The sequence below is a fragment of the Molossus molossus genome, unplaced genomic scaffold, assembly GCF_014108415.1.
Source record: "Molossus molossus isolate mMolMol1 unplaced genomic scaffold, mMolMol1.p scaffold_m16_p_22, whole genome shotgun sequence".
Classification (NCBI taxonomy): Eukaryota; Metazoa; Chordata; class Mammalia; order Chiroptera; family Molossidae; genus Molossus; species Molossus molossus.
This window is the reverse complement of record NW_023425358.1, coordinates 12,024,956-12,051,336: the sequence shown is the minus strand read 5'-3', so window position 1 is coordinate 12,051,336 and position 26,381 is coordinate 12,024,956.

Sequence of the window (26,381 nt, the reverse complement as noted above, 5' to 3'; positions counted from 1 at the left end):
GCTAATTATGGGGTAACAATAATAACTTTCTTGAAGTTTGAATTAAGAAGAACAGCTAGCCCTGGCTGGTTTGACTCAGCAGTTGGAGCATTGGCCTGTGGACCAGAGAGTCCCGGCTTCAGTTCCCACTATGGGGCACATACCAAAAAAAAAAAAAGAGCAACAACTAATTACACCTACTTACACAGAGTACAAAATGATTAGTTGGAACATAGATTTTTAAAAAACATGTAAAGAATGTCATGGAAGAGGATGGGACATGATGTCACTTGAACTAATCTGGACTCCAGATATGGCCCTACTTTTAGCCATTTCACTTCTTTGTGCACCATTCCTAACCCTGAGGACGGAAGGAGTTATGCTCCTTCAGGTCCCTTAGCACCATTGTTTCAAGAATGGATGGAACATAGGTGTGATGCAACATTACATTTTTTTTTATTCTTATTCTAATAGAAGGCAAACTTCATGAGAGCAAGAAATATGTTTGTCTTCCCTGCTTTTCATCTTATGCCTGGAACAGGGCCAAATCCTGAGTGCAAGCATGAATGAATGAACTGGACCTTCTTTACAATTGTGGTTAGGCCTTATTCATTCATCTGCGGCCCTCACACCTCTTCACAGTGTTTTCAGTTTATGCTAAGGGTTCATTAGTTTTCTTCTGTATTCTAAATTTGAGTAGTACGTCAAATTTAGATTTTATTGCTTTTCCTCCAACGGTCATATTATCTGGTTCGCTGGCCCTTTGATTTGCATGGGTAATTGGGAAGCGACTTGTAAGAAAAACATTTTAACTCATCAACTTCACTGCAGGAGTTTATACATCATAAAATGTATGCAATTATCATTGACATGGCATCATTATTTATTTTATCACTGATGTTGTACCCGCACTTACCTACAGTCACTAACAGAGATTCTCAACCTGCCTGTTCTTCACTCTCGGGTCCCACCTCACCAATTAAATACAGTTCTTTAGGGGTAAAAATAGGGTATCACATGTTTTAAAATATCTTCAGGTTATAATAATGTTCAGCCAAAATTGAGAACTGCTATGTGATACAGACATGATATGGCTTTCATAATATTTTGCTTGTCTTTGGCTCAGCCCTGGGCTGAATCTAATCTTTGTGTTCACGTTGAATTGATTCTACTGCAAGTTCAGGGGCCAGCAGCTTCATTAGCCATAACAAAGGGTACCCTTGATGTGTGTTTGCAGCTTCGAACCGGTTATTCCAAGACCTAGCTGTTTGTTCTAAGCATTTGCTCAAACTCATTTAGTCAGTTACAAGGCACAATCAAAGGGTGGACGTACTGGGCCACTTGCGACGTGGAGGGAAAGACCGGCTGGAGGGTTCGGTGTGGCACAGAACACTAGTCTCCAGCCATCTACAAAACTTTGCTGTGCCCTCTTTGGAGGACAGAGAACAAAGAACCACTGGCTAATACTAGCAGACAGAACATTTGATAATAGGTAAGATAACCACTGCACTTGCATTCCCCGCAGCCCCAGAAATACTGGGCCAGGGTCGTCAAATGTGCCCAAATGTATATGTAGATTCCAACAGGCTCTCAGGGAAGCTCTCCGATGGAGAATACCATGGATGTCGTAAAGGCGTCCCCGTCACCAAATCAACCACTCTGGAATGTGCACTGCTTACTAGGAACTTCTAACCGTGCCCAATCTTAGTTCTCACAGGTGGTGTGAGGTGGGCCTTCTACCTGTTTCTCTGCCTTTTCTTCCTCCTTCCCCCCACAGGGCAGCAAGTGTGAAAATCCAGTTCTGTGAAACTTTGAGGAACATGTTGCCATCCCTTTGGGGTTCTCGCCCCATCTTAACTACAAGCTCGAAGGAGCAGAAGAGGGAACTGGCAGGTGGCATCTTCGTGGGAGGCCAGATGCAGCAGCTGGAGGCGGGATCGCCCTCTGGGGGCAGTGCCCACACACCCCACTTCTCCTAACACTGCTGAAGACATCAAACATTTCAGATGGCGGGCACCCGCTGGTTCTAAGAGCATCTTGCTGCTGCTTCTTTTTTAAATTTATTTTTGTTACAGATATTTCTGCTTTTCCCCCCCATTGACACCCTCCTCTCGATCCCGCCGCCCCCTGCCCCAGCATTGCTGTCTGTGTCCATGGGTTATGCATAAATGCATATAAGTTCTTTGATTTACTCTTCCCTCCTCCCTCCTCTGAAGTTTGTCAGTCTGAACCCTACTTCTTGCTTTTTTTTTTTTTTAATTAATTTCAGAGAGAGGAAGGGAGAGGGAGAGAGAGGCAGAAACATTGATAATGAGGGGGACTTGGATCGGCCGCCTCCTGCCCGCCCCCTTCCTGCAACCCGGGCATGTGCCCTGACCAGGAATCCAAGCCGAGACCTCCTGATGCACAGGTCGATGCTCAACCCCTGAGCCACACCAGCTGGGCCCACATCTGGGTATTGTTCCCCACCTCCACTCCCTGCCTCTCACCTGGACACACACAGAACAAAATGCTTCAAGAGTCTTTCTGAAAACCTCGGGAAAGAGTAAATCCCTGAACCTGCAAGTAATTGTTTTTCTGAAGCTGAGAGTGAGCCCCAGAGCCACCCACTTCTATTTTCATAGACCCAGGCGGTCTCCAACCCCCAAGCCCTCCTCTTCGTTTCCTTCGCCCAGTTACCCTCCAGGGCCCCCGCCCCACCCCATGCACAGCTCTTTCTTCGTTTCTTCTGAAAATCCCAGACGCAGAGGCGGTCACTTCCGTCCCGCGCTGTGCTCCACAGGGCAGACGCCTTATCTGATGCTGGAATTGGGGACAAAGAGGAGACAGATGTGTCCAGATGAAAACCGCAAGGCCAGAGATTCTTCCTGGGGCCACGGAAGCCAAACTCTGGACTCCTGCTTTGTGTAAGCTGTTGGGTGGCTGGGCTGGCTCTTCTCCCGGGGCAGGTCCTGGGTGGCAGCCTGGGGCCATTTCTGTCCCTGTTGAATAAGATTTGGCTCGGGGCGAGCATGCCTTCTGAGGATAGGATCGTGAAATCCTTTGTTTCTTTTGCTTTATATTTATGTCCGGATGCAGGTTATGGCTGGCATCTCCTGCCACCTGCTTGGTGACAACATCTTCAAGCGCACTTTCAGTGTTCATGCCACAGTCGCGTCCTCAGAGTGGCGGGGCCTGGGGAAATGAGACTGTTAAAAACAAACAGCCCTGGCCAGTTTGGCTCAGCGGTTAGAGCGTCGGCCTGCAGTCCGGAGAGACCCGGGTTCGGTTCCCGCTAAGGGCACGTACTTTGGTTGCAGTTTGTCCCCGGCCTTGGTTGGTTGTGCGGGTGGCAGCCACTCGATGTGTCCCTTCACGTCGATGTTTCTCTCTCTCTCTCCCTTCCTCTCTCTCCCTCCCACTCTATCTGTACAAAAAAAATGGGAAAAAAACCAAACAAACAAACAAAAACACCCAAGAGAGTTCAGAGGTTTTTGCAACTCTGTATGGATCTAAGTGTTTTCCAACCCTCTTTAAATGTGGTGAGAAAGTACCCTCCTTCCTGCCTTCCTCCCCTTCGTGAACCACGCTGCAGGTGCGGGTTTGAGGCACGTTGGCAGAAAATACATGTCAGTCTTCCATTCCGTGAGGCTTCGTATGTCTTGACAGCTTTGAGTTAACTTTTCTGCAAAGATATAAAATGTTTTGATTTATTTCATGAAAGCTTCTGTGTATGTGTAGCATGCATTTTAAATGTATGTACATGTATAAATATATATGTGCGTAAATAAGTGTCTATACATATATGCATGTATCTATGTATCCATGTGTACATATATATGTGTGCATGCCTATTATATATGCAGTTTTCTTATTAAAACAATTTTGTCTTGTTATAGAAAGAAGAACAGCCAAAGAAAAAATACAAATCACTCATGGCTTCACCATACACGGTTACAATAATTGATGTATTTCCTTGTAGCATTCAATTATTAAACCTCTCTTCTTACTTACTATTATAGGTTAAGAAAAATACTTTCTTTTGGGCCTTTTCTGTCATGGGTGATGACGGAGGTATGAGAATGAGATTGGAATCTCCTTCTGCAACTACAGCCTGGCCATAGGCCCCCCAGGACATGAATCTCTCTGTAGGTGACACCTCCTGGGAGGAGCTGACCGACCCCCCTTTTCATGATGAGCCCCGTAAATATTAAAAGGAAAGGGCTTGTGTTTTATCTCTGAAGGCCTTCCCCACACTGAACGTGTGTAGGGGCACACCATGAAGAACCCAGGGGACATGTTTCGGAGCTGTCTGTGCCCACCTGACGCAGACGAAAGCTTTGGGATCAGCCCTGCGTGCGGCACCAGGCTGGCCTGCCCCACGCGCCCTGGGCGAGGCCGGAGCAGGAGGCATTACTGCACGTCGCTGTGCCCGGTCCAGAGTTCGTGAACCATTTCGAGATGTGGCAAGACGTAGAAGGTGGTTAATAATTCCCTTTGAATAAGAACCCTCTCTATCCTAGGAGCTGGCAAGCATTTCTTCTCTTTCCGCCCATTTTGGCTCAACAGCAATATGTTATTTTTCTTCTGGGTTGTTTCTGGTCACGACAGGGAGGCAACGCAGAGCCCGCGTGGTCGTCAGTGGATTTCCAGGCACCAGGCTCTCTGTCCGTGGCACGGACGGGGTTTCTGTGTTCCTCCCTCCACCTTCAGGTGAGACTTCTCCCCTCAGCCCTTCGGTGGCGTGAGGGAAGCTCTAAGCATCGGGCACCAGCTCTGGGCTCCTAGTGTCCAGCCTTGCTCGCTGGCTGGCTGCCTTCTGGTGTTTGCCCGCGTGCGTCCCCAGTCCCTTCCCCCACACTGCTGGTGACTGCCCCTCAGGCCAGCGCTGTGGGCATGAAGCCAGGGCACTCCCTCAGATCGGCCTCCTGCTCTGTGCTCACCGTCTTGAAATTCTTAATGCTTTTCTCCGAAGTAGCTGGGACCACAGAAGAGGCACCAGGACACGGGGCTTTGGCTCCTGAGTTCCTGCCGCTGCTGCCTCCGTGTCTGCCTGGCTTACGTTCTCAGCGGTCTTCTCCCGTTTACTCGGTTCTCCGGGCCCAGGGACTCCGGCCACTGTGCTGTCCGAGCCAGGTGACAGAGCCCACTCTCAGCCTTGCCGTCTGCCCCCAGTGGAGGCTTGGAGATGGGGGTGAGGAGAGTCAGGATTGAACAGATGCCCAATAACTTTTGGGGGGAAGCAAGGTGGTAGCCGTCCTGCCCTGGGCTTGCAATACCATGAGTTTCTGGTGACTCATTGAAGGGTTAGGGTGTGTGTGTGTGGGGGGGGCTCACAGTCATCCTGACCCCAGATCAAGGTGACAGTCCCTTGTAAGTCATCCTCTGCCATGAGTTGGGGTAGCAGCCCTGGCTGGGGGGTTGATTTCCCTGCATTTTCTATTGGCACCACAAATTCTGTAGTCAGCCCTGGCTACCTGGCACTCACTCCCTTCTTTGTTAAAAGAACCGTGCTTTCCCGAGTCCGTGTGACCGGGGACCTCAGAGGGGACCGACTCTGACCTGGCTGCATGAGCATGATTTGCCCAGGTGTAACCCCACTCCTCTCGCCCCGATGATGGGTCCAAGAATAGACTATGACACACTTCTGACCACAGGAGCTCGAGCGACTGTCTCATGAGGCATTTCAGAGGATGATTTTTAGACACAGCCCCATAAAAGAGAGACGACTCTGCTTCCCCCTGGGTGTTGTACGGTTCCACTGTTCTGCCCAGGCCTGCGGCAGCCACAGCATCGTCGGCTGGGAGAGCAAACCAGACGTGGAGAGGGCCACGCCCAGAGGAAAACAACCTGCTCCTTGAGTGTGGTGCGAGATTGCCGAACCTCCCTCCATGTGTACGGCTGCTGTCGAAGCCATGCTGAGCTGGGGTTTCCTTCGCTTACAGCTAGATCGACCCTTTCTTCCTCTTTCCCTCGGATTTCTATTTTCAGTCGGTCAGCATCCTGTCCCTTCTGTAATGGAGTTCTCAGTTAGACTTACAGAAAGGGGTATGAGACGGACGCTTTCCTGTCTTCGGTTGCTGGAAGAGTGGGCAGTCCGCACACAGGCCGCAGAGAGCCCCCGGGAAAGGGGCAAACGTGCTCCTCAAGCCCCTGTGCAGGGCGGTTTCTGTGCCTCCTCCTTTCCCACTGACAGAGGCCAACCTAAATGTGAACCCTCACGTCGGCTGCTCCTGACACCAAATCCCTACCACCTGCAAAGGAACCAGAAAGGACACAGTAGCCCAGCCCGCGGGGCTCAGTGGATGGAGCGCCGTCCCAGGGACTGAGAGGTCGAGGTTCAGTCCCCAGGGAGGGCGCATGCCTGGGGTGCGGGCCCGATCCTCATGGGGGTGGGGGTGGTGGTGCAGGAGGCAGCCGATCCATGTTCTCTCCCATCCATGTTTCTATCTTTCTGTCCCTCTCCCTTCCTCTCTCTCTAAAATCAATAAAGATAAAAGATAAAAAGAAAGAAGAAAACACAATAATTTGTGAGTTGATACATACAAGTTCTCTCTAGATAGGTGGATTCTGTGTGTATGAGAGGAAGGTGATTGAAGGTGATATATATCCTGTTCAACTTCATATATATATAATCTGCCTTGTTTGCTTCTCTCTTTTCTAAACATTTTACATCTTTTTCTCTCCCTACTAAGTATGTCTTTGAATGCACAAATAATGCCTTATTCATCTTTGTAACTCCAGAGACCAAGAGGACTTAGTACCTAGAAAACATCTAGCAAGGATTTGTTGGCTGAACGGATAAGTTAATGGATCAGTAAATGAAACAGCAAATGAATGACCACATATTGCATTTACTGTCCCTACATGATGATTAATATTTTATCACGTGATCACATTTTCCACAGGTAACTTAAAGATCTTCGATACATTTTAAGTTCTTTAGGGAATGGCTTGAGTTCCACAGGAGTTAGAATGTTTGAAAGAAAACCACAGAAGACTTGGTTGGAGTGGCAATGAAGAGCAAGACAATACCTACTCCAACCATCTAGTCCAGAGACTGAAGGGAGAGCAACATTCTCAGATAAGAACCTTCATTTAGGACAAGAGGTAAAGAGAGTATTTAGGGAGAAGTTGAGGATATTGGAATTTGCCAATGAAAAACTGTGCATTTCATAATGAATGTAATTTGGGAAATCAGATTTTTAAGCAATGTTATTTATACCCATCAAAGGTTTTCAATATCTAACTAATGGCTAAAGCATTTGAAAAAAAATTAAAGTGAGACCAGAGAACTAAATAAACAGTTTTGAGGTTAATATCATTTTATTACAAAAATTGTGGTTTTATTTTATGTTTTCTTTTTAAAGCTCTTTTAATCTGTGTGTTTACGTGTGTGTGTATGTACGTGTGCATTCATGTATGTGTCTTTGTTTTTTAAAAGCTCTTAACAATTGAAATACTAACATATGGATGCCTAGGCATTTAGGGATGAGGTTATTCAAGGTGGAAATCCCTGGCCTGCTGTGCAGTTCAAGGTCATCAGTGTCCCTGGTGATACATGTAGGCAACTGTGAGTACTGCAAGGTGGGGACACCAGACAGGAAACATGGAGCAGCATGCAATTTCCAGCTTTGCAGGCTCTGCCATTGATTTCCTTTAAAAAGCTAAATATAGTCTGGCCGGTGTGGGTCAGTGGTTGAGCATCGACCCACGTTCTAAGAGGTCGCTGGTTCAATTCCCGGTCAGGACACATGGCCAGGTTGTGGGCCAGATCCCCAGTGGGGAGCATGCAGGAGGCAGCCAATTGCTGTTCTCTGTCATCGATGTTTCTATCCCCCCCGCCACTCTCATTTCCTCTCGCTCTAAAATCAATAAAGGAAAAAAAAATTTAATAAAAAGCTAAATATAATTTATTAATATTACCTTCTCGGCCATAGATACACTCTGTACCACATCTAGATTGATGCTTAAATGGATTTTTAAAAATTCAGATTTAGTAAGTGTAAGATAGGACACGATGTTTGACATTTTCATCCAGCTTACCATGTGATGACAAAACTGCTGGCCCATCGGTTACACGTAAGTAACAAGAATTCTGTGGCACCTGTTCTAGGAAGGGTTGCTCTAAGACTCTTTATGCTCTCTAGGAGATTTTATTTCCATTTACTCAATACCATTTTATTTGGTATATAACTGACATATAACATTATATTAGTTTTAGGTGTACAACATAATGGTTTGATATTTGTGTATATTGCAAAAATGATCACCACAATGTCTAGTGAACATACATTACTGCATATATTTACTAAATTTTTATTTTTTATTGAATTTATTGGGGTGATATTGGTCAATAAAATTATATATGTTTCAAGGGTACAATTCTATCACACATTATCTGTATCTTGTACTGTGTGTTCACCACCCCAAGTCAAGTTTCCTCTGATTTCCACTTACCCTCCCCTTACCCTCCTGTACCTCCCCCACCCCCTTTCCCTCTGGGAATCAACCTGCTATTGTCTATGTCTATGAGTGTTGGGGTTTTGGTTTTTGTTTTTGTTTTCGCTTAATCCCTTTATCTTTTACACCCAACCCTACAGCTACCTTCTCCTCTGACAGCTGTCAGTCTGTTTTCTGTATTTATGAATCTGTTTCTATTTGGTTAGTTCCTTTTATTTATTAGATTCCACATATTAGTGAAATCGCTTGGTACTCGTCCTTCTCTGACTGGCTTATTTCACTTAGAGCAATAATCTCCTGGTCTATCCACGCAGTTGCAAAGGATAAGATTTCTTTCTTTTTTATAGCTGAGTAGTATTCCATTGTTTAAAAGTACCACGCTTTTTTATCCACTCCCCTACTGATGGGCACATGGGCTGCTTCCTAATCTTGATTATTGTAACTAATGCTTCAATGAACATAGGGGTGTATATATTCTTTCCAATCAGTGTTTTTGCTTTCTTTAGATATATTCGCAGAAATGGAATCCCTGGGTCATAAAGTAGTTTCATTTTTAATTTGTTGAAGACTCTCCATACTGCCTTCCACAGTGACCACAGCAATCTGCATTCCCACCAACAGTATATGAGGGTTCTCTCTTCTCCACATCCTCGCCACATTCGTTGTTTGTTGTTGATTTATTGTGATAGCCATTCTGAGAGGTGTGAGGTAACGTCTCATTGTGGTTCTAATTTGCATTTCCCTGATGATTAGGGACATTGAGCATATTTACATATGTCTATTGGGAGATTTTTTTTTATTACATTTTCTCATTTTTTCCAGGGCCTCATAAACTTTATAGAAAGAAATTTTGTTTTGTATCTAACCTGAGGTTTTCAAACTGTAGTAACTCACATTTCTTCCTGTGTCTTTTTTAATGAAGAATGGCTGGTTCTCTTTATCTTCTTAGTTTAGTTGAAGATTGTGATGTACTACCCTGTTCTGCCCTGTGATCCGCCTAGTTCATGCACCTTAAGCTTTCTTTCTTTCCTTTCCTCTCTCTCTTTCTCCCATCCCTCCTCCCCCCTCTCCCTTCCTTTCTTCCTTTTTTTCAAGCTGAGTACATTTTCAAATTGATTTGGAGATATTTCTTGAAATATTTTCTTCAAATTTCCCAAATTGGTTGTTTTTCACTGTTTCTCTCTTGCCTGTCTTGGATACAGGACATTCCGCCACTGCAGAGATCCCCTGGTGGGCAATATCACAGATATGCCTCCCCAAGCAGCTACCACTTAGAGACATAAACACAGAAAGATGCGGAGTTTCATTTATTTATTAAGGGCACTGGGAGAATGCCAACATGGGAGCGCGCTGTGGTAGCATTCTCCAGATGTGGAGAAGTCTGGCTTGGTTTCGAAGCTGCTGGTAACTATTTTCTTTTCTAATGCAGTCATAGCACCTAAAGGGAATCTTGGGTCCCCAGGCATGAAAGATGCAAAGAAATGGTAAATTGAAAGGTCCCTATGGGTGCAAGTCTAAGTTGACTGACTGTGACGGGAACGGTGACATTCATTTTCTGCCTCCTGCCAGCGCTAAAATCATGGTTACACAGAAGAGCAGAAGTTAATTGCCTCAGGGAAAAGGTCCCTGTTTTAATTGTCACGTTAAAGTTCACATAGCATTAAAGCTCTGAGCTCAGGTTTATCTTAGCAGCTGGGCTCAGAGGAGCCATGGAAACTCATGTCTACATCTAATGGCTCTTCTCCAGAGAAATTTTCCACTTCCATTGAGACCGGAATGGAACAACATTTAGCTTGAACTATAGTTTGGAAACCTCAGCAGGTCCCGGGAGCCTGGGGAGAGAGGAAACTGGACTTTGACAGCTGAGGGGAGGTTTGGGTGAGATATACCAAGAAGGATTTAGCCCCCAGCCTGTGGAGATTCAGGTAGGCTAAATTTAGTGACTGATACAGATGGTCCTGATTAGTGTTATCAACTCACCACAATGGTCCTGATAGCAATGACATGCAACTTAAAAAGGAAATCATGAAGAATGCCAACATTTGATTGATTGACTAGAGAGCAGCAAGCTGCTGATAACATTAATAACTTGGGAGTGGTAGAGAAAGGTGATCTTTTTTATGACCACCTCGCATACCAATTCAGTTACCACCTTCCTTACAATCTAGATCCTTCTTTCTTTCCTTCCATCTTACATTCACCTGGCAAATCTGTAGAGTTACTGAAAGTGCTGTCAGATAATCTGGGCTCTGATTATGAGCTCAATTTAATAATTTAATAGCACCATGTGATCTTGGACAAATCACATAGTATCTCTGAGCCCCAAATTCCCCATTTTTACAGTGGAAATGGCATTGTCCATCTTACAACTTAAAAATGATTGAAATTATATTTGGGCACTAAATGAAACATTACATGGAAAGCAATTTTTAGCACCATGTAGATGGTAGGCCCTCAACAATTTGGGGAACATGATACAACTCTACCTGATACAGCATTTTAATTCATTGACTCTGAGTTTTCCTAATCTGACATTGTTGGACTGAGTCTTGCTTGAGATTTTTATATTGTCTCCTGAGTATGTAAGAGATTGGTCTACTACATGAGAAAGTCCAGGCCTTAAGGAATGGTTCCGTTACATTTCCAGCAGGGACCCAGATAATTGTGTTCGGTTCTATTCAGTTTCTATTTATTGAGCTCCTGCTGGTATTAGACCTCCTACTGGTCACTGCGAAGTACATAACAGTGAACAGGACATAGGCTCTGTCACAGGAAGATTTAGTATTTATTAGAAAACTCGCTAATTATATTAAGACTGTGGTAAACACCACAGAAAATATAAGATTAATATCCAGTGAGAGCAATGAGGAAGAAATAAAACTAATTTCTTTTTGTTAGATTCTACTACACCTTAAAGGCAAGAGATGTTTCAGACCTCTGCTTCAATCTCTTCACCTTCTGGAAGAGGCAAAGGGCAATAGTGAATTGCTGGTAGTCAGCGGAGAGACCAACGCACAGTGTTGGGTCCTGGTTCCTACTTCATCACAGTAAGGAAAGTGTATTGGACAGTCACTTAGTCCGTAGTCTTATTTCCATCCAAAGCATTTAATCTTTCAACACAAGTAGTTGTTTTTTATTTCACACTTCCTTGCAACTTCTCACACTCTGGTATGGTTTAAGACCAATTTCCTGCCATTCGTTGGAAGAATGTTACGTTCATTTTTTAAATGTATTTCATCACAATTCTCTTTTGCCTATTTTCTTTTTAAACAATACATTCTAGTTTCTACTCATTATTCGTCTTTGGGTATCTTCCTTAAACCATCTCAGCTCATTCAGATCTCCTGTAAGTCGGAGCATGCAGAACTACCTTGGGCACCGGAAAGGCTTTGGCCAGGGTTAAGAACAAGGAAACAACTCCCCTCAGCTCCACTTTGCACAAGACCTACCCACTGTTCCATTTGTTTTGTGTTTGTGTTTTAAATTTATCTTTATTGTTGAAAGTATTAAAGTTATCCCTCCTTAAAACCCCCATTGACACCCTACTCTTCCATCTGAATGCAGTAAGATACAAGCTACCTTAACAAAAGTTTAGCACTATAAACTCAGTCAGTTGACCAAAATTCCAAGTTCTTTCATTGAGAAAACTAAGAAACTTGTGTTGCATTTGAGATGGACAGAAATAGCACCAACAACTGGTCCTTTAAGTGTTTCTCTACATCCTAAGATTGTATCTGAATGGACCACCCAGAGTTCTGTCTCGCTTGCCCCTCAGGTGCTGTGGCATTAGGTTCCCTGGATCAAAGTTAGCTGAGAAGCAAACCAAACCCTGCTTGCTTTCTGCAGGATTTCTCCCTCCTGGGTTACATGTGTTTAACTGTTGGAATAAAGCAGTATGCTATTCAAACGCCTCCTAATGAGGCTCTTTGACTTAGGTCTTTGTGGTTTATTCACCTGAGTGGTTCCCCTTATGCTTGATTAAAAAAAATTTTTCAAAAAAGAAAATTTGCTCGGTTTAATATTCTCTCTCTTTGTTAGGAAACCAGGGGCCAAGACTGTCAGTCCGCTAAGACACTGCAATTGTGTGTGTGAGCGTTTTAGCCACATGAAAGCATAACCAAGTTACTGCACAGGCTCACTTGGGTTGTAGTCTAGGCTAACATCACTACAGTAACAGCCTTCCACAGTCTCTAAGAGCTATTTCCTACATGTGCAGACAGAAGTGGGAGGTTATTATCTGTTCAGAGGTCACATGCATCATATTTCTTATGACTGTTCCAGGAGGGGAAAGATCAACCAAGAGAAATCAATCTATTCCCAAATAACTCCCTAGAATCATGGTGGGGGTGGGGAACATCCTGGACACATGGGAATGTCCTGGGCTGGGACGCAAAACACCTGCTGCTAATGAGCTAATACAGTCTTTCTGGGTCAAGTTCCCAGACACAGACACACAGGTTGTCTCTGTGTAGTTTTGAGGGATCAGAGAGGTCCCAACAGTTCCTTGAGAAATAGAGAGAGAATTTGGATATTTTGCATAGCTCCTAATAAGTCTTCTTAGAGATAAGTACCCCTTGGAGGTAGATATACCTGGGTTGGAATCCCAGCTCTGCCCCTTGCCAGCTGCGTGACCTTACACAAGTTTCCTTGATCTCTTATTACTCACTTTTCTCATTATAAAGTGGAGATGATGATGAATAGCATCGGGCTTTAGAGGTGCTCAGAGGAGATAATAGCTTTTTTATGTTCGACGTTCTGTACACAGACACTATTGTGCTGATTATTAACTTGTTAGTAGAATCGTCTTTAGTCTGGATCTGTTAAATAACCAGCTGATTTTAGAGATTAAACCTTTTAAAGAGAAATAGAAACTGAAAACTCTAATGGACAGAGGAAAGAGGGCTTGGGGAAGTTGAGTGGGGTAAGCTAGTCTAATAGAGTTGATGAGAGGTTTTAATATTCCTTTAATAAAAGGAAGGGGTTAAATCCTGGTGTTTTGGTGGGAAGTGCTACAGCAAAACTGAAAGGTGGAAGGGAAAAGATGTATTTAAAACAAGCAAAGCCTCTAACATTCCCTACCTTCCTGGCCTCAGTAGATTTGGGGAAATTAATGAACTAATATCTATAAAGTACTTAGAGACTATCAAATGAGAGAACTGTAGCAATTCCAGGTAGCATAATAATTGTATTAAGTGTTTATTGAACATGGTATGGAATATATAGGTAACTATACTTCGTACCCAGAGGGTTTAGAACATAATTGCAATGTTTTTATTAGTCACCTTGAGGACAGAGGGAATTCTAGCTAAACAATAAATTTGAAGTATCTCTGAAGAATTCAGGTGCATATTACATCTGGCTACATAATCTGCTTACTGAATTTTTAGAACATGATTGCAGTGTTGTCATTATACTGATACTAATGTTAATAATAAAAGCCAAAAAATAGTATGCTGTACACTCTGGTAGGTACTTCATATATAATTCTAATCTTGACAACAAATCCTCGCAGGTAAGATAAATATTCCCATTGTAGAGATAAGTAAACTGAGACTGAGGAAAGTCATCCAGTACTACACAGCTAGGAAGTAGTGTGTTTGATTCTATTACCAGTAAAGACTAGCTTTTGCATGACATTTTGTTCATTATCATTCAAGAGCGTGGATAGGCTGGGAATATACAAGAAATACGACTCGAGTTCCTGTCTTAAACTGGAAGTTCTTAACATAGAATCCGTAGACCCTCTCTAAGGTCTTCATGGATGGCCATAACATTCTTGACAAACTTCTATATCTAACGTGTTTATGCATTTTTCTGGGGAGTCCATCTAGAATCTTTATCAGATTCTTGCAGGAGTTCATAATCCAAATACAGTGATACCTCGGTTCTCGAACGCCTCGGTTTTCGACCAAATCGGTATTCGACCAGGAGATTCGAGAAACTTTTGTCTCGGAATCCGAACAAATATTTGGAACTCGAACTTCCGAGATGAGCCGAGTTGAGCCGAATGGTGTTCATTCGGCCCAGCGCGCCTTGCTTGCGTCATCAGTGTGAGTGCAGAGAGAGAGTCACGCTTTGTGGAGTCACGCTTTCCTATTGGGTTTCATTGCTTCGGTTCTCGAACAATTCGGTTCTCGACCGTCCTCCTGGAATGAATTATGTTCGAGAACCGAGGTATCACTGTAAAAGTAAGAACCACTGTGTCCCATTTAGGCCAGATTTATGTATGGGACAGGTTCCAGAAATGTGCTTAGCATGAGCCTAGTTCTTAGCTTCTTGGCTCAGATATCAGGATAGTCAGGCGTATGTGTGGGGGGTGGGGGGTGGGTAGTGGTGGTGCCAGGCTGGCAGATTCAGGGTCTCTCCTTGCAGCTTTCCTTAATGGACTCCTATTCTCTCTGTTTTGCAGGGTTTTTTTTGTATTTTTGTTTTGTGTGAACCAGAGATATTGGAGAAATGACCAGTGACTGTATCCAGCCTAGTCCCAGACCCTTTGCACATACTAGCTCTACTGTTATATGTTCCCTTACTCTCACAGAAGCATTAAGCACACCCTCATATGTGTACATCTCAGTATAACTCCCCATTCTAGACAGGATATTGCATAGTAATCATTTGCTTATGTGTTCACCTCCTTCATCAGACTTTGCATTTTTCTTGGGCAAGAAGTACATCCTATTCACCTTTTTATATTACACATATAACGTGCTGCCTAGGATATAGTCAGTACTCAACAGAAGCTTAGTAAATAGGGCAGGGGTTGGCTAGATGGATGGACTAACAAGCAAATACACTTGCTATACTCTAGAAAGCTAAGACATTGAAGAAGACGTCTTCGTAGATAGGAACTCACTAATGTGGGTCTAGGTTGTATACACAAAGCCTTATATTAATAAAAGTGATGAGAGAACAGGAAGGAAATACATATCACACATGAATTGGTGCTTTCCTGCTACTAATGGGTATAGAAGGATGATTTGGTATAATAGAATTTTGGAAAGGGTATAACTTTTTCATTTAGGATTATAAAGTTAGGTGATTGGAACGCCGTTGTGTGCTACAAAACGTAGATCAGTCTTTTGCAAAAGACACACTGTTCGGCTTCTCAGCTCCTGCTCTATGTAATTTGACTTAATAGAGACTGAAAGTTTTCGTGCTCACAAAGGCCTAATATTAGCATCTAAGTAATGCATTCAAGTTGCCACCTACCCATATGTGCTATAGATCCTTGGAGGAGCTTAATAGGACAGGAGAATTCCTGCTATTTTAGAGTCCCTTTGATAGCAGAGAGGATGATAATCTTCAACAATCTGTCAGCCCAGTTCAGTGAAAATCCCTGGCTTGTTCGCCTGCCTCGTCTTTGAGTTAGCCATGTTTGAACAGAAAACACTGGTATCTCTTATCCCATCTCTTCCTGCGGTTAGCAATGGGCCTGTCCTCACCGCTGGAGCCAATCCTGAGGACATCATCCTCATCACCACAGAAACGCTGTCTTTTTGCAAATACGCGAATTACGTCCACCCTGAAGAAGTCCAAGGGCTCTCTTGAAATAAGATCAAAATTCTCCAGCAGGATTTAGGTGTAATCCATAAGGGGTGACATGAATGAACAAGCATTCTTGAATTTTACTGAAAGCCTTCTGAATTCGGAGTCTTACAAAAGAAAACCCAATCTTTAAATAAAAAGATAAAAGGAATGTACTTGATAGAGGCAGTTAGCAATTTACCCAGTAGGGTCATTTGTGTTTCCCTGCTTTCTAGGGTATACTAGAATACCCTTTCAATTTTCCAATAAACCTTGTTGGGTGGCATATCAGGAGAGTAAAACTCAAGAAGAGAGAGAAGTTTTCTGCACCGCTTTGGTGGAACTCACCTGATGGTCCAGGATGTGAAAACGGAGTTGTTTGTACATTTGCTACTCTTCGGTAAAGCACGCTGACTTAATGAGTATGTTGCTTTGTTCTTGGTCCAGTTTGTTTAGTGAGGATTACAGAGGATATTTCTGAAACTTTCACCTGGGGGAGAGCAGGAGAGAGAGAAAGGATTTTTGGGACATGAAAAGTAACACTTCCTCTTCTAAATGGGCATGTTATACATTCCTTGAATCCAGAGACCTCTAGAGAAATCTTTGTGTCAACACTGAGGCTACAAAGATATGTTTTTTCTTTTCTTTTCTTTTTTTTTTGGTAGTAGTTTATTACTGAAGTTTCACATCTGTGGGGAGATTATTTGTGGGGAGGGTTTGTTTGTTTTTTGTTTTTTCTGTGATGCCATATAAGAAGACATGGATAAGTCCATGGGAACCTGTCAATGTTGACATCATCTTTTTTTTTCGCATCTCAAGAAATTTCCAAGCCAGTGGTTTCAGCCTCCAGTGGAGCCCCGGCAGAGCAGGAGAATTGCTTGAGAGGTGGAGTTACGGCTCGGCCGTTGAAGCTGGAGAAGGGAGCACAAAGGGACCAGATCCTCACCTTCTGGGGCGATGGGCCCCTGATTCTGAGTCAAGTATAGAGGAAAATTGACAGGCTAAGGAAATAAAGGCACCTTCAAAGGCACATCATTCCCCTTTAATATTTGGAACCAATGTTCTCCAGACTCGAGCTCAGAGCAGTTCAGTAATGAACTCGTGATGATACTGAATTTAGCCCTGTAGTCCAAGCAAGGTTGGTTCACGCTACAAAACTTCTGTGCTTTTTGGGAAATAACACTAGCAGCTGTTTAAAGCTAGTCTTAAACTTTCCCCAGACGTTCTTCCATTCTGTGAGTTGCTTACTACATTTCCTCGAGTCCACCTCAGCACGTGTTGTACTTTAACCTTCATAAAGGGCACTGCCGCGTCCAGGAGGCAAATGTTTGTCTTGTCTTTGCCAACACTCATACGAGGCAGGAAGAGCAGCAAAGGCACATCCAACAAGCCCAGTCTTTAGAAAACCTTAACTGTAACTTAACTTCTACAGTGAATTCAGTTCAATTTTTAAAACCAACCAATTTTAGGACGCTTTTGAAATTCTGCACTTACTTGAAGATGACAGGAAATTGAATTAAGAGGCTCCTTGACCCTCCGCTAGCTGAGATACAGACTGAGGCTCAGGCTGGATGCTGCCTTCCCGGGCAATTCACCCACAGCTTGCCTTTTGATCTGAAACACAGAGGTAAGAATTACAATGGGTTTCGTCTCATCGATTGGGTGCCCAAGTGCTCGTGGGAACTAAAATTCTGTGATATTTCAGACACAGTTCAATACCCGGTCCACAGGGCTGCTAAAAATGGTATCTTCAAATGCAGCCGAAGCATTCCCCCCCCCCCCCCCCCCGTTTTAACCCCCTTTTACAGCAGAACGCGCTGTCTGACATTCAGGCTGGCCACAGTCTGATCCCTCCTCAGACCCATGTCCTGCTCTGCTGGTCAGACACCAGCACGTGCCTGTTTCTTCGCAAATACTAGACGCTTCACTTAGATCTTCATCCTTGTAACCCTCTACCCCCATGGTTCTCCACTCTAAGGAGCCTTTTCCCTTTGTGCTTGACACTGTGTTAGGGGCCTGCCTTAGACTGTCCTGGTGCTTTCTCCATGACACTCACCGCTCTGTATTCTGATCAGTGATGCTCACGCCCACACCGTTATTCCACCAGCTCTTTGGGAGCAGAGACTCTCTCCTCTTCAAACATATATGCCGGTGTCAGCCTTGGTACGTAGTAAACAGGAAATGGATACTCAGTATTTGTGCTTTAAGAAGAGATCAGTGAGCACACAATACAATATCCAGATGATGTATGATAGAATTGGACACTTGAAACCTATATACTTTTATTAACCAGTGTCAGCCCAGTACATTTAATAAAAATAAAATGCAACAATCATAAGAGATTGGGGGTACAACATATATGACTTCACTTACTTGTCACAATCATGATTTTTTAGATCTCCATTTCTGAACACTAAGTAACCCACCTACCATGCAAGAAGAAGCACCTTTACTCAAGGTATATTTTTTGACTTTTGAAATCTGTAAGTTGGCACTGTGGTGCAGTCCAGGTACAAACGGAATTCCCAGGTGCTGAGCTGTGGCAAGGATGAAGGTGAATAAAACAAAGGTGGGGGCAGGGATAGCTGAGCATCAACTCTAGAAGGTAGCATGTAAAATTCAAAAGGTTTCAGTTCATGGGCGGAGAGGTGGAGACTGATATCCAAGTCCAGGGAGCCAGTTCAATGTCAGCCTCAGCAAGCTAGTGAATATTTATAGAGAAAACACCCACATAGAAAACCTCTACATAGAGAGAAACTTAGCAGACTTGAGACATTTCAGAAAAAAAAGTTATCAATATGTGAGGCATAGTTTTTACCTTCAAGAATAAAATTTATTTTCCCCACAAATCAATTTGTTCTCCAGATTTTACTATGTCCTTCAGCATGCCACTGTCCTTCTAGTCACCTAAAATATGAAATTTGAAGCCTTTGAGTTCTTTGTACTTTTATTTCCAAGCATTAACAGCAACAAAAAGAATACTACTAATAATAATGAAAAGCAGGGTTCATCCAGGCATCATTTAAGTTTTAAGTCTTTTAAGATGTACACCAATCCATTGGAGATTGATCGTCCCATTTTAAAAATGAGAAAACTGAAACAAGAGGACAGCAAAGAACTCCCCAAAGGAGGCACAGTCAATACAGAATGGAGCCAAACTTGTATCCTAACAGTCTGTTTCTAGAACTCATACTCACAGTGCTACATTACCCTGCTAACATGTAGCCCGTTTCTTTTCACAAGTTTGTCTTCACATACACTGATTTTGTTACAGCCCTGCTAACCAGCCTCTGGATGATTCTCCTGGCCTCAGACTCCCTCTATTCTGGTTCATTCTTTATCCCTTTGGGACTTGTAAGGCAGTATAATATTGGTAGAAAGGATATAGGTTTGAAAATAATGTAGATCAGCGGTTCTCAACCTGTGGGTCGCAACGCCGTTGGGGGTCGAACGACCCTTTCACAGGGGTCACCTAAGACACAACAGTAGCAAAATTACAGTTATGAAGTAGCAACAAAAATAATTTTATGGTTGGGGTCACCACAACATGAGGACCTGTATTAAAGGGTCGCAGCATCAGGAAGGTTGAGAACCACTGATGTAGATCAAGGTTTAGTCTATGATTCTGTTGTTGTGATCTTTGGTCAGTTATTTACCTTTCTAAGTAATTTCGAGTTTTTACCTCATGAGGCTTTATAAGAATTCAATTTAAAATGTACTAAATTGCACCTGGCATATGCTAGGTTTTCTATAAAATGTAGTTTCCTTGCTAAAACAAATGATATATGGTAAGAAATAAATAAGCAACATATTCCCAAACCCCATTTACATTCTTGTTTTGGTGTAAAAAATAAACAAATCCGCCCTGGCCAGTTTGGCTCAGCGGTTAGAGCATCGGCCTGCGGTCCGGAGAGACCCGGGTTCGGTTCCCGCTAAGGGCACGTGCCTCGGTTGCAGTTTGTCCCCGGCCCTGGTTGGTCGTGTGGGTGGCAGCCACTCGATGTGTCCCTTCACATCGATGTTTCTCTCTCTCTTTCCCTTCCTCTCTCTCCTTCCCACTCTATCTGTACAAAAAATGGAAAAATATCCTCGGGTGAGGATAAAAGAAATAAATAAACAAAAATAAAGAAATCCTACTCTGTTCAGCATGATATTCAGGATCCTGTAAACTCTGAACTCAACCTATCTTTCTAGTTTTATTTTATAGTTATTTTTAAGTCTTTTACAACACCATCAAATTATTTCTGAGATATCCCTTTAAATTTACCCCATTCCATAGCTTTGCTTACAAAATTTTCTCTATGCAAAATACATTCTGTCTAAATTCTATTAATGTTTCAGCTGTTCTTCAAAGTCCAGGTCCTTCTTTAATCACTACTCTTGGGCATAATGGTGGCCTCCTGAATCTAAGTATCTCTGGACATTCTATTTAAAGCCGATCAGGTCAACAAGGGGTAGAAAGAAAACACGTGATCCACACATTTGGTATATTTTTAGGAGACAGATGTTTCAAGTTATCTGCCAATGGAGACATGAACACGAAGTTACAAAAGATGTCTCACCCTGGCCACAGGCTGTGGAAATGAAAGGCACGGTGTGACTGTGGGGGTTAAGAGGCTCCGTGGACAAGGAGAGAGGAACAGAAGACAAAGATGACAACTTCAGAGACAGAAAGCACAACACGAAAGACAAACACAGAAACCATATGTCTGAAACGTGGTTGCTCAGGGTATTGGCGACAGGGAAGCTGCCACTGGCGGTACCTCGGAGAAATTTTACTTCTTTGAGCTAAAAAGATAGAGAAGGAGTGGTGTCCTTGGAGACGCAGTAACAATGGGAGAGAGGAAGTGGAATTGTGGGGTTAAGGCCCCTAAAGGTATGCTGAGATCTTCTTCCTCTCTCCCACCATCTCCTATGCGTCTATTAAATTAACTGAACATGCACTTGCGTATACTGGCAAAGGACAGCAGCCTTCCTCCCCTCTATTGATGTTAGAGGGAGAGGGAGGGAGAAGGAGAGAGAAACATTGATGCGAGAGAACATCAATTGGCCGCCTCCTGCATGCCCCCCACTGGGGATCGGGCCCACAACCTGGGCATGTGTCCTGACTGGAAATTGAACTGGCGACCTCTTGGTGCATGGATCAATGCTCAACCACTGAGCCACACCGGCTGTGCCACAAGAGTTGTCATAAGCTAGAAACATATTCACAAAATGCCTTGGAATAAGACAAAAACATCACATAAATTCCAACAAAATCACTGTAAAAATAAAGAAAACATGAATAAAAACTCTTCAGCATATGAAATGCTCCTTCGGAAACCAAACACAAAGCAGAAGAAAACTATTGTACAGTTATCTAAATTAAAATAAGTACTGTGGAAAAATCATTAGGAGATTTAAGAAAGCACACACAAAACTAGATTTAGAAATGCAAATCTCAGAACAGGAATGGACCAAAAAAAAAATAGAAGAAATGAGAACTGAGTTCACTAAACGAAGATAAAAACAAAGAACTATCTCATAAATGGAGAACAAATTACAATGTGCCCGAGGGCGAATATGTAAATGAAATTTAGTAGAGGAAATTGAAGAAAGGCATGAAAACAACTAAAAGATTGAAAGTAAATGAAGAACCCAAGGAGAGTATCTGAGAGAAAGAGCAAACGTAAGATAAGCAAAGAAAAGTCCAACAAACATATAACATGTAATTGATGTTCCTGGAAAGATAAAACGAACCAATAGAAAAAATGTTTCAAACTATAATTCAAAATATAAGAAATTGATTTGAAAGTTTTAAAGGCCTCACTCTACACCTGATAAAATTAACCTGGAAAACATAACTTTCAGGAAATCTTGCAAAATCATTAGGTTTTAGAGAAAGAGAAAAGGCACATGTTTCTCAGACAAAAGGATCATTCATATATATATATATATATACACTCACACATACATATTTCTTTCTTTTTTTTTTTTTTTTCATCCTCACTGGAGGAAATTTTTCCATTTTTTGTTCAGGCAGAGTGGGAGGGAAAGTGGGGAACAGAGAGAGAGAGAGAGAGAGAAACATCGATGTGAAAGGGACACATCGAGTGGCTGCCACCCGCACAACCGACCAGGGCCGGGGACAAACTGCAACCGAGGTACATGCCCTTAGCGGGAACCGAACCCGGGTCTCTCAGGACCGCAGGCTGACGCTCTAACCGCTGAGCCAAACCGGCCAGGGCTATTTCTTTATTGATTTTAGAGAGAGAGGGAAAGAGAGCTAGAAACATCGATGAGAGAGAACATTGATTGGCTATCTCCTGCATACACCCTACTGGGGATTTGGCCCACTGGGCATGTGCCCTGACCGGGAATCGAACCATGGGTCGACGCTCAACCCCTGAGCCACACTGGCAGGGTAGGATCTTTTTTTTTATAAGGATAAAAACTGAGGCAGGAATCAGACTTCTTTAGAGCAACACAGAAAGCAAGGCAACAGCAATGACAGGCACTTTTAGAAACCCAAGGAGCCCAGCTGGTGTGGCCCAGTGGACTGAGCCTTGTCCCATGGTTGTCCATGGACTGAGAGGTCCCAGTTTGATTCCTGGTCAGGAAGCATGCCTGAGTTGCAGTGTCGGTCCCCAGTAGGGGGCGTACAGGAGGCAGCTGATTCATGATGTTTCGATCTCTCTAAAAAATCAGTAAAAACATATTTTTTTTAAAAAATAAGAAACCCAAGAAAAAAGTATGTCAAGATTTTTTTTTAATCTACTCAAGCAGTCTTTTGTATATAAAGGCTATGAAAAACAGATTTGAGAATGTGAAAACTTCTTCTTAGAATTCATAAGTACTTCCTAAGAATTCTCCTAGTATGAAATCCATTCAAAAAAGATATCCAGGGAAACTTCAACAAAACAATTCATGGTATTGTGTGTGTGTGTGTGTGTGTGTGTGTGTGTGTGGTGTATAATGCATTCATATGTATGCATGCACACACACACTCACAAACTGTAGTACCAAAGAGATAAGAAAGCTAAAGCATTGTAGAGATAGGAGTGGAACAATAGTTTGTAAATGGTGTATTTTCAGAAAAAAATGAAATAACGTTACTGAAACATACTAAAAAGGAAAGTGCAAGTAGAAAATAAAATAGCATTGACTCTTACATAGTTAATAGGTGGGAGTCAAAGGCTACCATTTAAACCAAGATGATATAGATTAAAACTAAACTGTAAAAAATTAAGGAAGCAAAATAAGGAAAAATATATTTTTAAATAGCAAGAAGACAAACTCAATGGAGGAGGAAACATTATAAATAAAACATAATCAGTCATCATAACATACTTTATGAGGCAGTTTTGCGGTCAAACATAACAATCATACAATAAAGGTGAAGGTGAAGGTTGGTATTTCCCCCGAATTCATGTGTTGAAACCTGACGCTGTGTGTAATGGTATTTGGCGATGGGATCACTGGGAAGTGATTAGGTCATGAGGGTGGAACCCTATGAGTAAGATTAATATTTTTATGGAGACTCCAAAGAGCCCCCTCACCTCCTCTGCCATGTGAGGATATAACAAGAAGGTACAGAGCTATACACCACCAAGTGGGCCCTCACGGGACATCAAATCTTCCAGGGACTTGATCTTGAACTTCCTACCCTTCAGGACTTAAATTAATGTCTGTTGTTTACAAGTTACTCATTTTATGGTCTTCTGTTATAACAACTTGAACACATTAAGTCATCTACTGAAATAAAATAGATTTTCAAAGCTCGATAATGAAGCAAAACTCAATTATTCTATAAACAGAAGATACACCTAAAATATAAATATCTGAAAAGAAAGCTAGAAAGAGTGATGGCAAATGTGAGCTAGTCAAATGAAAACTGTAGAAGGCAGAGATTGAAGACTTAATATCAGGCTTAACTGAATTTAACCAAAAATATTGAACAAAACCTCTGTCGATGTATTATACTATTGAAGTCTATGATCCACAATGAATATTTGACAGTTCTGATTATCTCTGCATGAAATTACAGATATAAATGTATATAAAGCACAAACTACAGGAACTATAAGAAGTAGATAAAAACATTAATAATAAAATATATCACTCACAGAATATGACAGGTCAGAGAAAAATAATGATTAGAACATAGAGTATCAATACGATAAATCAGCCCTGGCCTGTTTGGATCAGCGGTTAGAGCGTCGGCCTGAGGACCAGAGAGTCCTGGGACATATATATATATATATATATATATATATATATATATATATATATACACACACACACATAGATATATATATATATAATCATTGAATGATAGAAAATGTCTCTGCCCTGGCTGGTTTGGCTCAGTGGTTAGAGCGTCAGCATGGGGTCTGGAGAGACCCGGGTTCAGTTCCCGCTAAGGGCATGTACCTCGGTTGCAGTTTGTCCCCGGCCCTGGTTGGGTCGTGGGGGTGGCAACCTCTTGATGTTTCTTTCTCTCTCTCTCTTCTTCTCTCCCCTTCCCACTCTATCTGAACAAAAAATGGAAAAATGTCCTCGTGTGAGGATAAAAAAAAAAGAAAAGAATATGTCTCCTTTTCAGATACATAGGGGCTATTCATAAAAAAATTAAAAAAAAAAGATCATATGTAGGATCACAAACAAAACAACTCTCAGCCTGATAAATCAGAAATATCAGAAACACAATATTCTTATGATAATGCAAAGCAAGCACAAAATACATCAATAAGTTGGACTATTTGTAAATAAAATAAATACAAAACAGTAAACCTTTTATATTAAAAACTCTTGAGTGAAAGAACTTCAGGACAAAATAAGGGAACTTAATAAAAATAACGATAATGAAAATAATACATAACAGAATATATGAGATATCCAGGGAAATCCCTAAAAAAATAAATACAAGAAATAGCAAGGGAATTAAATAATACAAAAGTAATATCTAGCCAAAAAAAACAGGAAAAAGAGGCAGTAATGAAGGAACAAAATAAATTTTAAAAAAAGACATAAGACCTGAAGAAAACAAATAGCAAAAGAGAAAAAATAAATATAAACTTATCAGTAATTTCATTAAATATAAATGAATTAAACATTCTAATCCAAAGGATATGTTCAGTTGAAAAAAAAAGCAAAGGGCTTATTTTTGCCAAAAGAAACAGAGGAAGCAGAATAGAGTGAAATCGGTGCCCACAGGCAGGACACGAGGCGGGAAGGGGCAGGGGAGCCATACAGGATGAGGGGAGTAGAGAGCATCGACGTCTTGGAAACAATTTTCTGTACGGTTTTGACATTTGGAGCCCTATTAATATTACCTACATATTCAAACAAATTAAATCAAGATGGAAATTAAAAAAAGAAAATCTGAAGCTGAGTGTCAACACACAAACAAAACCCATTAAGTTTTAAACAAATAACACAATCATATTGAAAGGTGGGGCAAAAGAGCGAAAGTTTTGAACGAGGAAGTTTGAATAGTCCCTCAGTTGGGGGAGGGGTGGGAAGGAGAGAAGATAGATCTGGAAGTCTTTTTCATAGGTAGACTTTTTAGTGGTATAGGTGTGGTAGTTCTAAAATTATTTGATGTGTTAGACACATTTTAGAACTGAACAAATGTGTAACCGTAGGAATTTTGTCAGAACGATTAATTTTACTGTAGACGAGAGATACAGATAGGAAGTGGGGGAAGACAAGGCATGGTGGGATTGATTGGAGATTGAGATGTGGCAGGAGCCCTGTGTCTCCTGTTTTGAGGATTTTGCCTTGCTGAGGATATGTTCTTGTGTATTCTGTAATTATCTTCAAGTGTATTTTCACTGAGTTCCCAAGTATGTCCATTTTTCCTTAGTCCTGGGACATTTCCTAGGATGAGCATATATTTTACCTTCCAAATCTGGACTCTCTTAAGAGTGAAGGATGTGCTAGGAGTAACTCTAGTAGTTTCAAGTAAACTGGGATGTATGGTCTTTCTATACATTCTCCTCAGTCTGCATGTGGTCACCTTTGATCTTTATTGACCGTTTAGCTGTTTTCATCTTGTAAATACATTAAGAGTAAAGAAGAGCAAACATGAACTGGGTCCCTCATAAACCCTTGAAAATAACCACACACACACCCCTTTTATTTTCAGGACCAGCGATCATAGGAGGCTTAAGTTATACTGAAACATACATCACTGGATTGGTTAAAATCCGACGTCCATAATTAACTAATAAGAGTCTCGTTTCTCTCATTTGTGGGGAATAATTAGCTTATTGGCTGATGTATAATTTAAAAAGCTTACCTATTATAAAGTACTTGGAGTAGTTCATTGCACTCAAAAAGTGGTTTATTATTTTTATTGTTATTACTGTTTTTTCCTTTAGTATTGACCTCCAAGGTCAGCTTGAACACACAATCTAATTTTTAATCAATAACTCATTACAGATCAAATCATC